Genomic DNA, 5,323 nt, shown 5'->3' with positions numbered 1-5,323 from the left:
TTGGCGCGAGCGCGCGCTACGGTTGGCTATGCTAGGTGGTAGAATGGAACTACGGACAAAGCCCAGCGCAAAAGCTGCTTCGCATCTAAAAATATTTAGTGGTACAGAAGTTTATTTCAAGGCTTACGCTTGAAAAAACCGTGCAACGTTCCCTCGTGCATTTACTCGTGCCCAAGCAGCACGAAAAGTTTTTCGAGCACCTGCAGGGGGCTGTCCATTTATTAATATAGTGCCAGCACGCCCGACATCTGTCAAGCTGTCACTTTTGGCGAAACCTTCGCGAGATTGTCACCGGATGCGTCGGCGTCTCCGAGCGATAATGTAGCACTGTTGGTACAGTGTCGAACCTCCGCGGCTTGTCGGAGACGGTTGAATGCCTCGCTAAAGTGAAAGTACCCCTGAAAGCGATCGTCGAAGAAAATGACCTCTGCTCCAGCAACTCCTAAACTTCTTCATTGGTGCACGCACTGGCAGACTCAGCCACGATCTAGCCGACGCATAGAAGCGCGGAGCTGAGATCGGTTTCATCGACAGTAATGTAATCAACGCATGCGATTCTTTTGGCAACAACAGTTGTAGGCGTGAAGGAACTAAGCACACGCAACACGACCAGCGCGACCAGTCCGTCCCCGAACCATGCGAGCTCCTCCGACGAATAATGAATGATGACTTCACAGCAATGCGAATGCGGAAACAAAAGCCAATCTCCAAGGCCTTACTTTCGCAAGCGCTAAAAACAAGTTTAAAACCAATTGCGTCATAGACGCACTCTTTGCAATACGATTCTCGAAGGTTACGTTAAGTTCGTGGCACGGACAAAAAAGTATTTCTTGCTCCGTGATTCGCGGTAACCCAAAGCACGTTATGCGTGTCGCTTGCGCCACTCTCATGAGCCTAATCTTACGGTCGAGCCCGGTCGAACTGCGTGAAAAGTGAACAGCCGCTCTCTTCCGTGGTCGCTCGGCCGGCTCGGAGCGCACCTCACGATTAATCATATGGGAACGATACCGCAGTTGCGACGTAACAGCAGGGTTCCCAATACATTGTATCCTATGGGCGCTTTTCCCAGACCGGCGAAAAACGGTGTAACAGCAGGGAAAACGCAGGAATGAGGAACGTTCTTGTGTATCATGTTATTATGCAACACATAGGGAGTTGCGCGAGAACTGATTAAGCACGCCCGATGACGGAGGTATGGGAAGGGGGGGGGGGGGGCTCTGGCCGAGGAAATGAATTGGAAGAATAGGGCTAGAATCTTCTCCCTCTGTGACATTATATAGTTCCACAGAGAGTGTATTACCCGCCGCGTAGCCAAAAAAAAAAATCACGCCATATCCACGAAGCGAATGATGATTGAGGAGCTGGCTCGGAGATAATCGGGTAAACCGTGAATGCTCCGTACAATTCCTCTACTGTCATATAAAGACGTTACACGTTGTTATAGCAGCGATTGTGGTCAGGTTGTTGTCGAACCACAAGCGGTCGCAGACCTTGCAGCTGTGGCCGAATGTGTGGTCGAGCAAATCACGCTTGAAGCGCGTGTCGGCGCCACCAACTTCAGGTAGCGACCGCTTTCGGCGCTTGGCCGCAGCATCCCGTGCCCGTACCTCTTCGAGGTTCTCTTGCCGCCGCTTCCGCGATGCTTCGGCTTCGCGGGCTTGAATCTCGGGTTCCGCACGACGCTGACGTCTCTATGCGGCCTCGCGAGCTCTCGCCGTAGGGTCTTGGCGACGAGCTCGCGCTCCTGCTGCCTTGTGAGCCCTCCGCTCCGCCGCCTTCTCTTCTTCATTCTTGTTCTTCGTATCGAAGCGCACTGCTGGAGTGGAGCGAGCGCCGCATGCTACAGTAGGCTATACTCTATATATGGTGCCTGCGTTAATGTCATCATCAAGGCGCTCGAAGAACACGACGAAGAAGACTTCTCTTTCGCGCAAGCTGCGCCTGTAGCGGTCGCCTCTGGAACTAAGGTTACGCTTACAGCGCGCGACTTTGCCCCAGCTTAAGAACCTGGCGAGCCAGCTCCTGAGAAATATCACGGCGATGGCAACGATCACAGTGACAGTGTCAGCATATCTCGCGCAGAATGTCCCTATTGGCTACAGCAATAAAAACGTTTTTGCCGTAACTTTCACAGAACAGGGCTGGTACTCCACATCTACCAATTCCACTTGACCTTAATAGAGAACACCGTTCAGAAAAGAAGGCCATTCAGGGTGTTCCCTTCTATCAGAGGAACTGTTTAAGCTTGAGTTACAGCCGTGGCGGACGTCGCTGAAGAAGTCGTTCTTGTGTAGTGATTGGTGTAGTTCTAAAGCCTGTTCGACATGACATGTGATTTTGCCCAAGAGTTGAGCGGCTGCCGTCGCGGGAGCCCAAAACCCGCTTTTGGAGCGTCCACTCGCCGCTGCGATTCAGATCGCCGGAGTACGAAAAAATTGCTCATGGCAGAGCGCCTGCCCAATGGGGGAGCAGTGACGTAGAGGTGGAGTCGAGGAACGCGCGCGCGGGCCGGGCCGCACTCGCTTTTCTAGCAGACGACATCCGCTGCAACGAGCTGCTCTCCACTGGCGGTGAAGAAGTGCCGTTCTTTTCCTTTTGCTAGAAAAACGAGTTCCTCCCGGCCCGCGCGCGCGTTTTTCAGACGACATCCGCTGCAACGAGCTGCTCTCCACTGCCGGTGAAGAAGTGCCGTTCTTTTCCTTTTGCTGGTCCAGCTGCCGGCTAGTCGGCCGCCGGGACGGACGCTCCTTCTTTAGCTCTCCCACGAGGCTTTTTTTTTTTTTCAGACCACTATCCAGTATGGCATCCTCTGCCTTTAATTTATTTTCATCCCTTCTGTACGCACTTTCGAGTGCAGCCCCCCTCGGGGTTCCGCACGGGGTGAACTAATTTAATTGCATCTTCCCCTCACCTATTTATTTTCTTTATTCCTCTCTCCTCACAACAATGTTTCCTCACTCTACAATCTCCTTCCTTCCTCGTTTCCTCACCGCATCGCTTGATGGACGACAGCACCTCAGCTGAACTACCCTTGGGGCCAAGTTCGAGCGCCAGCTCCAAGCGGTTTCGAGCGTTTGAGCTCCTCCTGAGAGAAGCGAGGAACCTCATCAGAGATGAAGAGGTGAAAAAATAGCTTTCACCTCGGAGACGCCCGCGTCGAGCGAGAAAAAGCCTCGCGCAACCGCGCAAGCGCACCCGTGGTGCGGCGACAACACCGGGCCCCGTGAACCCTTGTCCGGCTTTTCCAACCAGCCCCAGTATGTTCTCATCGCTTGGAGCAGCAGCGGAACCTGTAGAGAATTCAGCGACGGCCATTTTGCCTCTGCCTGACTCACAAGCCCGCCATATTTTTCCCGAGCAATTCTCAAAAAGCGATCCTGCACCTGCAGACCCAGAAGGGAATAGCCCCCACTTAGCACCCCTTCTCAGTACTGGCAGCATTCCTGAGACAAGCATCGAACGGTCATCGCCCTCGCCCACCACAACTTCGGACGGAAACACCTGGCAACGAGGCGGCGGACGAGCTCGCGAACGAGCACACTCCAGCGCGACCCCGGTCACGGACTACGCAACATCGTTCGACTCGGCGCGCATCAACTTTCGCCGTGAGTTGATGCGAGAGCATCCGGACGCGCGGATCGCCGCTGGACACGCCCCACCTCCCCTTCCTGCAAGTGGCTTCTCCCGCCGCGATCGCGCGCTCCTCCTTACCCTGAGGACCGGTTCGGCGTGGCCCGCGGAACGTAAACATCGTCTCCGCGGCGCGGCTGCACCGAACTGCGTCGATTGCGGCGCGGTAGAAACAGCTGCACATCTCCTCTGTGAGTGTCCCGCCCTTGCCGACGCCCGGAAGCGGCGCAAAACTGTGTACCGCCGCCACGGCCTGCCCTGTGTAACCCTACAGGACTTCCTGTTCCCCACCGGCTGCGAGGATCGCCTCCGTGGAGCTCTTGCGGCCCTGATCTCCTTCCTTCAACACGCGAACCTGATCGAGCGGCTTTTCTAAGCCGCTCGACACGGTTAACCAGACTCCTCTCTCCCGCCTCCGCTCCAATCACTACCTCATCCTCTTCTCTCTTTCTACCGCCTTCATTCCCCCCCCCCCCCCCCCCCGCCGAGTATTTTGGTTGAGGTGTCCTTTACAGAGACAGTTATCGAGCACTCTTCCCCCATTTCCCCCCCTTTTATTCTTTCTTACCCTTATACTAAAAGAATCAAGAATCACTAATCATTTGGCTGTTCTCGGCGGCTCTTCCATCAAAGGAGAGAAATCGTTTGCACGTGTCATTTCGTTCAATTGAATTGTTATCGAATCTTGGCACCAACATAGGCCCGGACAGGGGGACCCTACGGCACTCCGCACTTGTAGTTCGCAGCGCATGTAGCTGTTCTTTTTCTTGTTTATGAACCCGACCGAGCGCGTTCGAACAGTTTGCTGTTTTCTTCCATTGTATGGTCACGGACCGTGATGACAAAAAATGCCGCCACCTATTTCTCTTTAATGCCCATAGGCAATACGAGAGACGAGTTTCTTCACAAGCCCGCAATATCGTCGACTGGGCCGCTTGCATCCGGTTGTCGGCCTGTACGGCGCACCAACGCCTTGTGACATTCGAGAGCAAAACCCACCACAATCCCTGTGAAAGCTTAAAACCACAAAAGCTAACTCTTTGCTTTGCTTTCCCATGGCCAAGCATATAAGCGCGCAAGCTTTCCGTGCTGAAACAAAACTGGAACATAAATAAAGATGACTACTGAAGTCGTTTATTTCACTCCGATACACTGTACATTTACATCATTCAAGGTTTAGACGCGTGAAAATCGAGTCCCGAAGTAGAAGGCAGGTGGAACTCGTAACCCAAGCGCAATAAAACAAGCGAACTCGGAGAACTCGGGCGCTTTCCAGAGCCATCCTTGCTCATCGTATAGGGTGGCGCCACGCGAAAGCGGTGCATGTGAAACGAAGCCGCGTCCGCGCGTCCAGGTGCCCCTCGATCGCCGCGGGTGTCACCGCTCAGTCGCTCGCGTGTGGAAAGGACTGCAATCCTGTGCTTAATGCAGCTCCACTACAGTGAAACCTGAGGAAGTGCGTAGCACGACCACAGGCGCGCGCAGGGTTCTCTACTAGCGGAGGGGACACGTTTCAGCGCAAGGCCTCCCCCACCCCCTCCGCTCTTGTTGGACGAGTCCGAGAGAAAACGAGCTCCGCAATGGATGCGAGAATGAACATGAAAATAAAGCGATGACTTTTGTCCCCGGCGTTCAGAGGGTAAAGATTGGAAGCACGCAGTTTTTTTAGTGCAACATCAGGGATCCACGGTGG

The sequence above is a fragment of the Rhipicephalus sanguineus genome, chromosome 9, assembly GCF_013339695.2.
Source record: "Rhipicephalus sanguineus isolate Rsan-2018 chromosome 9, BIME_Rsan_1.4, whole genome shotgun sequence".
NCBI classification, from domain to species: Eukaryota; Metazoa; Arthropoda; class Arachnida; order Ixodida; family Ixodidae; genus Rhipicephalus; species Rhipicephalus sanguineus.
Note: the sequence above shows the minus strand (reverse complement) of the source record.